The sequence below is a fragment of the Micropterus salmoides genome, unplaced genomic scaffold (assembly GCF_014851395.1).
Source record: "Micropterus salmoides isolate LMB-PRFRI ecotype aquatic unplaced genomic scaffold, ASM1485139v1 Ms_hic_scaffold_1129, whole genome shotgun sequence".
Lineage (NCBI taxonomy): Eukaryota > Metazoa > Chordata > Actinopteri > Centrarchiformes > Centrarchidae > Micropterus > Micropterus salmoides.
The window spans coordinates 1,057-10,804 of NW_024040185.1; the positions used below are offsets into that span (position 1 = coordinate 1,057).

Consider the following 9,748-nt stretch of genomic DNA (forward strand, 5'->3'; position numbering starts at 1 on the left):
GGTGGAAGTCCATATTTAACTGTGTGCGGCTGAATCTCTTGGCTTCACGTCCTTGACCTGCTTGTTACCGGGCAGGAGGCTCTCTGGCATGTGTACAATGACATGTAATAAGCATTGCGTTTCCCTCTTATCCATCAAATGTAGACAAATGACAAATGTACACGCTAATTTAAATGGAAATGTATCACATTAACACACACTTTATGCTTTTTGTTTGTGCTTGCCTTTTGCTCTCAGGTTTGTTTCCGGTTCCCCAGCACAAGTATAAGATCACGTTCACTGCCCTGTCCAGTGACAAGAAGGAGCCAAGGAACGTGCCGGAATCACCGGTCAAACCAGTCCAACCCCAAATTTCCCACTGACCATCAACATTCCTGACAATCGCCCACCTCATGAGCCCCATGCTTCACCTACTGGCACCATCAGTGAGACTGCGTTTGTATATAAGTTGTGTAAATTTTGTAGTTTAAGTGGTTGTCTTGTCTGTGTCCCAGACATTCATGCAGAAGTACATACGTTTAAAAAAAAAAAAAAAATCCCTTTCACAGTGCTGCAAACTCCTGTCCATCAAGTCCGCGGGGGGCGGGGCCTCCTCTACAGGACAAGCCGTGTTCGGCTTCTGACCTAATAGGAGACAACTCCATTCAGAAAACGACAAAGAAGCCTCAGTGAAGACAGCCCAAAGGTGAGAGTGGGCAGTCTGGAGCAGAGCTGTCAACGACAATGTGGATGAACACTGTTCGTGTCTGTTTGAAAAAAGGTTTAAGAGAATATTTCAAACATGATGAAGGTAGCAAGCTTCAGAGACTCTCAAGGGATTCCTGTTTGTGCCTGAGCACTGTGAACATCCCTGTTTACTCACTGAAGTCTAAAAATTGCCCAACGCTCACAACAACATAGACTTTGGAGTACAGAACCTGGCTGAACTTTGCTGAGCCTAAGTCTGTCTGTGTTCATGCCGTGCACTCTAGTCTATGTGAAACACCAGGACTTGAGCCTTGTATTTAATTAACCAACCAATTTCTTCCCAATAGCGTGTTATCCAACTTTCTTTATTTTCTACAGGATGACTCCAAACCTCCGTATTCATATGCACAACTAATAGTCCAAGCTATCACCATGGCCACGATAAACAGCTAACGCTGAATGGAATATACACCCACATCACCAAGAACTACCCCTACTACAGAACAGCTGATAAAGGCTGGCAGGTCAGTCTTCATTATTTGGGCTGTTGTTTATACATACAGTTAATCTGTGGTTATTAGTAATGTGTACATAGTTCAGCTACTCTCTTAATCAGGACAGTAGGATCATAAGTCATGCCATTGTAAATGCAAGAAGGTGAGGCATGTAGTGCTGAAATGATTAGTCTACCGAAATAAAATAACATCTATTAAAATGTTTTTTTTTTTTAAAATATTCAATAAATTGTCCACGCACAAATGCTAACTGTTGTTGGTTTCAGCTTTTCAAATATGACTTATAAAATAAGACTTACTGCTTTTCTCAGTTTTGATATCACTGTAAGTTGAATACCTCTGGGTCTTGGATGAATTTGAAGATGTTACTTTGGCTCCAAAAAACTGAGACTGGCATTTTTAATTTATCTGTTGATAAGCAGTTATGGTTTTTAAGTGAAATGTGTGGAACTGCACCGCAGACTGGAGGATCTGCTAACAGTGACAGCCAGGGTGACGGCTGTCTCATGGATGGGTCTAACGTGTGTTCAGAAACTGTCATCAGAAACCCTCATCTTGAACTAAACTGAGGTTCAAATATGTGCCTAAAATCCAGTCTGCATACTTATTCAATTTTTTTGTATGTTATGTGTTCACCTGACAGTAAAGTCAGCCATACTAAAAACTTTTTGAGCTTGCAGTTGATGGACACTATTGTCCTACAATGCAATGCACTAAGCATATAAGAAGCTGCTCACAGCTGGAGAAACAAAATTGTAGTTGGCATTGAAACAAACTCTTGAATCCCTCAGAAAACAAAAGAAATACAAACAATTTGGGCAAATGTTTAGTAAATTGCCTGTAAATTTCCCAATGATGCAAATATTATACTGTCCTGTTGAGATAAACAGTTAAGTATGTGAATATGGATTACAACATTTCTAAATCACCATGCTCCATTTACACATTACATTTGTTTTCAGTGTGTAAATGGAGCATGCTGATTTAGAAATGTTGTTCTTGCTGTGTTGCACCACTTCAGCCTGGATTTCTCTCATCTTGTTCACTTTATTAGAAACACCCTTAGAATGTGATTCAATCCAATACAACTGTTCTGCTGTAAAGTTAATCGTGCTCGGGCACAGTGCAAGGCAGCCGGCCTAGTGAGTACAACCTAAGTGTTCAGTTACTGTTGACATAACCCATTCAATTCAATGGGTTTTAGCATTGAGGTCAGAGTTAGTGGTGCGTTAAATTAAGAGGTGTTTCTAATATTCTTCCGCCCTCGTGTTTGAAATAAAATAGGGAGGGCAAAAAATTAGAAACACCTTCCAATAGAAAGCAGTTCAGCTCAACGCCTTCTTTAACACATGACTGACTTTACGCATTTCTGACAGTGTCATAAAAATCGGAACATTAGAAACTTCGCAAAGGTACCGCTGAGTGCAAGTGGTTGTGATGTAACGCTTGCAAACGATCAGATTCTTTGGTACGAACGAAAGGAATGGAGTCGTACTTGGTGAGAGCCGTTCTTTTTACCGTGTTGCCCAAATTTCCCAGCCTGCCCTAAATCCACTCCTCTTTACATGAACACCAGTGTACCAGTAACACAAACTGTCTGCGATCACAGCGTAGTGGGTCCACTTAATTACTATCCCATCAGTAGTTATTAAGTGTTACATGACTTGCATTCAAGGCAAAGCAACTTTATGAATGAAATGTGTTAAAATGTAAATAGAGTAAATTCAGAGCCTACATGTACACCATCACACAGACCCTAGCGTATTGGCGGACACGGAAAGCAACACTTGCTTTAAACTGCAGATCAATGTCATTAGGTCAGCAATTTAGTCCTGCTAAACCTAGTCCATGTGTGAAATGAAACGGTACTGTCTTAAGTTTAAATGTCATCCAAATCTTAATACAATGTATTAAGGCCTCAAACAGGCCCAAGACGTCCTGCTGCTCCTTCCACCAAACCAAAAAGGCCCTGTGCATAACATGGGAATATTTTAACTAAATAACTAAATAATTGTAAAGCTTTTAGTAATGGTCTGTGTGTGTGTCATATTTTTTGGTGTTTTAGAACTCGATCCGCCACAACCTTTCCCTGAACCGGTACTTTATCAAAGTGGCCCGCTCTCAGGAGGAGCCGGGCAAAGGCTCCTTCTGGAGGATCGACCCCGCCTCTGAGGGCAAGCTGATAGAGCAAGCCTTCAGGAAGCGCCGGCCCAGGGAGTGCCCTGCTTCAGGACCCCTGTGGGACCTCTTTCCTCCAGGTAAAGAGCACGAGTGTGTTACTTGAAAGATGTCTATGAAGATTCTCAGTCATCCAGGTCATAGTTATCCAACGATGGTTAAAATGAAGGGCAACTGGACTTGGTTGAAGATACTGGAATCCAGTATCTTCAACCAAGTCCAGTTGCCCTTGGTTGAAGATACTGGAATCCAGTATCTTCAACCAAGTCCAGTTGCCCTTCATTTTAACCATCGTTGGATACTTGAAAGATGTGTTTTCAGTGTCCGTACAAGTGTCTTGAGTTTGTAGGGCTGCACTATGTCAGTAATCAACCGTCTCTCTTTTCCTGTCCCAGGAGCGCTCCAGCTTCTCCCAACCACACAGGGGCACTGTCTGCCCACTCCAGCGGGGTCCAGACTCCAGACAGCCTGTCGAGAGAGGGGTCCCCAGTCCCCATGGAGCCAGAGCCACTGCCAGCCCCAACTCAAACCACAACAGTCCAGCCCAAACTTGCTGTCATCCAAGAAGCCCGCTTTGCACAGAACTCCCCTGGTAAAACATGCCTTTTGTCAAGTTTTTCTCCCTTTCACTGAACCATTTAACTCCTCTTGGCTAAAGGGCTGACATGGACGCTCCTGGACAAATAAAGATTCTTTGTGTTCAGCTCTTGAGGTTAAAAGGGCTAAAACATTAGGTGACCATGCCAATCACTGTCCCCTCATTTTTATGCGATGTGTGCAGTGTTTATATGAGCCTTCATTTTCTACAATAGTGAATGACAGTAAAGAGTTTGTCAGTAACCCACAGCCCTGCCCTCTGATAGGCTCCCCCCTCAACAACCAGCCAGTACTGATCGCCGTTCAGCGCCAGATGCCTCAAACAACCATGAAGTCCGTGACCTACGCCATGGCGACGCCAGCCATAGTCACAACAACGGTTAGCTCCGCCCCCGTCATGCAGACAGTGCACGTCGTCCACCAGATCCCAGCCGTCACCATGGCAACTGTTACTGGACAGCCTACTGCCACAGTGAGCCCAGAACCTCAGGAGAACGGAGGTGGAGAGCACCAAGAGATCAAAGGTGAGCCAGCTGGTGTAGTCAGTCAGTATCATGTTGTGACTGTATGTGCAAGGTGAGTCTGATACTAGTTTTTTCTCCCGGTGTGTAGTCAAAGTGGAGCCAATCCCATCTATCGCAGCCTCGTCTATAGGTGGAGTCAGTCGCATCATCCAGAGCTCTCAGGCTGCCCCGCTGACAACGGTTACCATCGTGCAACAAGCCCCCCGCGGTCAGCACCAACTCCCTGTAAAGGCCATCACACAAAACGGGACCCATCTGGTCCCCCTCGGTACTGCTGCTAGCACAGGTGACACACACATAGACCCTGCTGAGCATATCTCTGCATTTGCAGGTCTACTAATTTGCATAATCAGTTGCACAGGTTTTACTTAAACAACACTTAAAGATGCCCTTTCTGGTAAACAAAAATAAAGTTATGCTTACATTTAGTGTTGTTTACCAAAACACAGTCTAACTCTATTAAAAAATAAAAAATAAAAATCATATCTTCTTTTCTGCATGTGTTGGCACATTACTTTGCTTTTTTACACGTTACCCCCGCCAATGATTATATTAGTGGAGTAGCATGAAAACGATTGGCAGGAGAGTGAATTGCGTTATCCAAAGTTCTTCCAAAGACAGACAGTTTTCTCTTCCTTGCTTTTCCTCTCAGACAACAATATGGAACACTTTATTTTCATAGAGGAGCTGACGGCTCCTTTTGCACTAGAAGCTGCAGTGTATGGTATCCTACCATGTAGACTTGTAGCTTGTTGTTGCTGGTGTCTATATGCTGCACTCATTGAATTGAATTTACATTTAACAGCAACTGGAGTCTATAAACAGTTACTGGGTGTCCGCGGGGTCTTAAAAAGTCTTAAAAGGTGATAAGTCAATTTTGCGAAAAATGAAGGCCATTAAAAAGTCTTAATCGCCATTTAACAAGGTATTCAATTTTTAAGATATTTTTTTCAATGTGAAAGTTTGTTTGCTAAAAGTGTAGGTGAACGTATTTATTTATAATGCATAGCCAAAAATACTAGACAGGCAGTGAGTAGCGACTGTGATTCCTTTCTGTAACGTTAGGCGCAGGGATCTACGAGCGCCTTTTTCACTCTGAAACGCTCCAAAAAATAGATCAGATTCAGAACCGGAAAATGATTTACGAGTACACCCGACCGTAATCTCCCACCCCGCCGACCCGCAATGCTGATCGTCCAAACATAGTCGGAGTGGAGATCAGTAGTAACGGGATTAACCCGCTCTCTCTGTGGCCACTTTGAACAGCCCCGTTCCTGAAAACAAGAGCGAGATGCGCCGCCAGCAGCTGAATCAGTAAGACAGAAGACAACAGGGAAAATCCAAGGAGCGTGTGGGTTTGGCTAACGTTAGCTGGCTATTTAGCTAAATCGCTGCTTTTTATTGAAACAAATTCTACTTTTCATAAAACCAATGCTCTTGTCAGTGTCACTTTTTGTGAACAGATCGATCACAGCCTGGATGGAGATGGATTTAATAAAAGTTTGATGTGCTGCAACAAACTTTATAAATGTTGAACTCAGCGTTCTGCATAAAGAGTTCTGATTATTGACGAGTTATTGACGAGCCTGCCCAAAATCGAGGTTGGAGACTATCGTGTAGCCTAGAGTATTTTTCCTATATAAAAGTTAATGAATAAAAAACAAACTCAAGCAGCTGTAATTTGAATTAATATGATACTAGTGCTAAGTTAGATACTATTATATGAAATTATATTGAATATAGTAACATAATGAATATATTAATATCAAACTTACAGTTTACTATTAAATTAACAATATACTTTTAATTTAATGTTATAATATTATACTAATACAGTCATTTAGACTAGTTCCTCCTCCAGGTTGTGCCTGTGCTACACCGCCTACACTACTTATTTATTCACTCCTGCCCTATTTGAATTTTGTTGTAGTGATCAAGTGGACAGTGAAAGTTATCACACATATCATTGCAGGCGAGCTCACATTATCTAGTTTAAACCAACTAAAACAAAATTACACTGTGTTTCACATGATTTGCTGTAATGTCATAACATCATAGCTTATGTAAGACAGTTGCTTTTTGCAGGAAATCTGACCAGTTCTTCACATAGAAAACTGTTATAGGCAACTGAGAAAATTGGTGAATGCCTCAATTTGTAGGTGGCGTTACAACCTGATGACATATAGGCAATAAATAACATATATATAAACATACTTGAATTCCTTTTAAAAACTCAAAAATGTCCCTTTTAAAGGTGTGTGGCTGATTTAATCAGTTACAGCTCAAAGTGGCGTGGCAGTCTTAAAATATGTTGAAAAAGTCTTGAAAAGGTCTTAAAAAGGTATTGAATTTTACTGCAGAGTTGTTAATTATTTATATTTGAGATCAGCAAATAGGCACATCTTTTTTAATCTATATTCCTGCAACAAACAATTATTTGAATTATTGGTTAATCTGCCAATGTGTCAAAACACTGTTAATCTCTTGTACTCACTTCATTTACAGTGTTCTGGTTGTGTGTAATTGTAAGTGTAGTAATTGTCTATAAAATGTCACAAATTAATGAAAAAGTTTTAATCTCCCAGATTTTCTATGTGACTTATTGAAATGTCTTGTTTTGACCAAAGTTATTGAGTTTATTATCATATTTGACAAAGTAAAGCGTCACAGACTCACATGTGAGAACCTGGATCCAGAGAATGTTTGTCATTTTAGTCTTGAAAGGTGATGGAAACCATTAACTTCTTCTAAATAGTCGCCAATTAATTTCTCTTAATCAATTAAATCTATTAATCAACTTAGCTCTGTTTTTAGCCTTCAAGTCCAAGTCACTTAGAAGCAGCAACAGGAGCTGATTGGCTAGATCTACCTTTTTTTTCTTCTTTTTTTTTAATGCATCATTGTGGCACACTTCACACTCCATACAGTCATACTAGTGGCACACTTCACACTCCATACTGTCGTTCTTGCCTTTGCCAAAGTAGTAGTGTAACTGTAAATTGTAATAAATCCCGTCTTTTCTCTACCAGCCGTTGCAAACCCTCTTCATCTCCTGGCGGCCCACGCCTCAGCCTCGGCGTCCCTCCCTACCAAGAGGCAGAACGGAGAACTGCAAGACCAACCCGAATCGAAGAGAGTGAAAACGGAGGAGAAAGGGCATGGCGACGCAGCAGCCGCCAACAATAACGGCACCACGGACAGAGCCGGAGAAGGGAGGGTCAGTGAACAGATCGGGGACAAGTAGCCTCCCCCCCACGGTCTGCATCCTGACCCCTGCTCTCCTGTACGCATTGAGCCTCACCCCTTTCCACACTGTAACCCCCACCCCCTTCCTACCCGGTTATCATCTACTCCAAGGTGCCAAAAAGACAAGAGATGTGGAAACACCTGCAGGACTACAGAATGTTCAAAACCTCCTCCTCCTCAACCCCCAGTCTTCTTCCATATATTTAAGACCACGAAATACGATGCAAAAACTACAGACCAAATTGAAAATGGAATCAAAGAGTTGCTGATGACTGTGAATCCCCGAAGTTTGAGACCCAGATGGCAAGAAGAAGCACCGGAAGCCGATTTTAAAAATCCCGATTTTCCAGATCAGAAGTGACTTATTGGACAGGCGAGGAGTTCTGAAACTCCCCAAAGATGGAACCGAGCCTCATCCTGGTAGCATTACAGACAAGCGCTTAACTGTGTGTCGGATAGAAAAAGCAACCAAGTGAAATCACCAGTAGTGTATTCCGCAAAGGGACGTGTGTATGTACGTGTGGACATTCCCATCTTCGGCAGCTAGCCTCCATGTTGACCTACCTAACCCAGTCGTGAGTAGATATGCAGTATTCTGTTGTACAAGTGTATCTTTGGATCTTTTTTGAGTGTTTCTCCGTTTCCCAAGGCACAGATATTATCTAGTAATAATTAAGATAACTGAAAGCTATAAGTGGGGTCTTTAAGAACATTTAAACATGATATTTTGGGAAGCCTTTTATTTTTGTTTTTTGTATGTGGACTCTTTGTTCAGTGAAATGAATGTAGTCTCCTCTTTTCCTTTTTAAAGAAAACACTATCTATGGAGTGGATGTTCTTTATTTCTGCTCATTCATGCAAATGAAATTTCTTTATCACTGTACATCTACAAATTTTTTTCATATTTTACAAATATCCTATGAGATAAAAAGTATATTCCCATGCGTATTTGACCATATGCTTCATCGAGCTTGCATGTTACGGATCTAGAGACAATGTACTTGAGCAGATTATCTGAATATGGAACTGAAGAAAATTTAGACTGAATCTACGCTATATGATTCTGACCAGTGCTGCACTTAACCCTCTTCGTCTGTTTTTGTTTTCCGTTTTTAAATATTAATTTGCTCTTGTTTTTTTTTTTTCCTCCCCTGTCATCATGGGCTGTGTTTATTACCTTTTGTGTTGAAGTTGGCAGTCTCTTTGCTTGATTATTTTATTCTGTTCAGGCTGCTAAAGTCTATTCGGATTGTATTCTATGTTACACAAGGAAAACAAGCGATAGGTGTTTGTTCTGCTTCAGTGGGTAAATGCTTTTTTTTTTTTTCTTTCATTTTTTTTTTTTTATAAATTTATTTAAAACACATAACCTCTTCGTTTGTATTTCTTTAAGTAAAAACCTGCTGGGCAAATGCAAACTCAAAATCTGTCTGTGTGAAGAATTCTTTCTTTTTGTTAGAACGAGGGAAGATGAACTTCTAATAAGCCGCAGCATGCTGTTCGGTTTTGTTAAGGAGGGCTGTTAGAGGGGAGGGTGTGTGCCACAGGGGTGGAAATGCTGCCATTGAACACTATCCTCTTCCCTAATTGACAAAGAAAACAGCTCGACTCACTTACGTCCAGCACTAGAGCTGACCGGAAGAGTGCTGAATGGAACGACTGAAGGGTTGAGTAAGCGTTAAGCTAACTAGTTCATAGCACGATAGACCTCTTTCACAGCAGACAGTTTGGCTCGTCAGTCAGAAGAGCACAGGTGTAATTGATACATATGAGCTACTTCCAGGGTCCTGGTATTGTAACATGCTGGCTCACTGACATGGCTTACTTGGACACTTAATGGAACTGAGCCATTGTTAACAATGTGTTTCAAGTTGAAATGTGTGCTGTGGGGGGCTATTCCAATACCTCAACTTCGATCTGCTCACACAGAGTACCCATCCAATACCAGTGCTCTATACTCTCCACAAGTATCAATATTATTTGTACAATATTAGTGGTATT

General features: G+C 41.3%; 1 pseudogene; it reads left to right on the forward strand.

Moving 5' to 3' along the window:
• Positions 1–237: 237 nt before the first annotated feature.
• Positions 238–9,172, forward strand: LOC119898444 (annotated as a pseudogene).
• Positions 9,173–9,748: the final 576 nt, after the last annotated feature.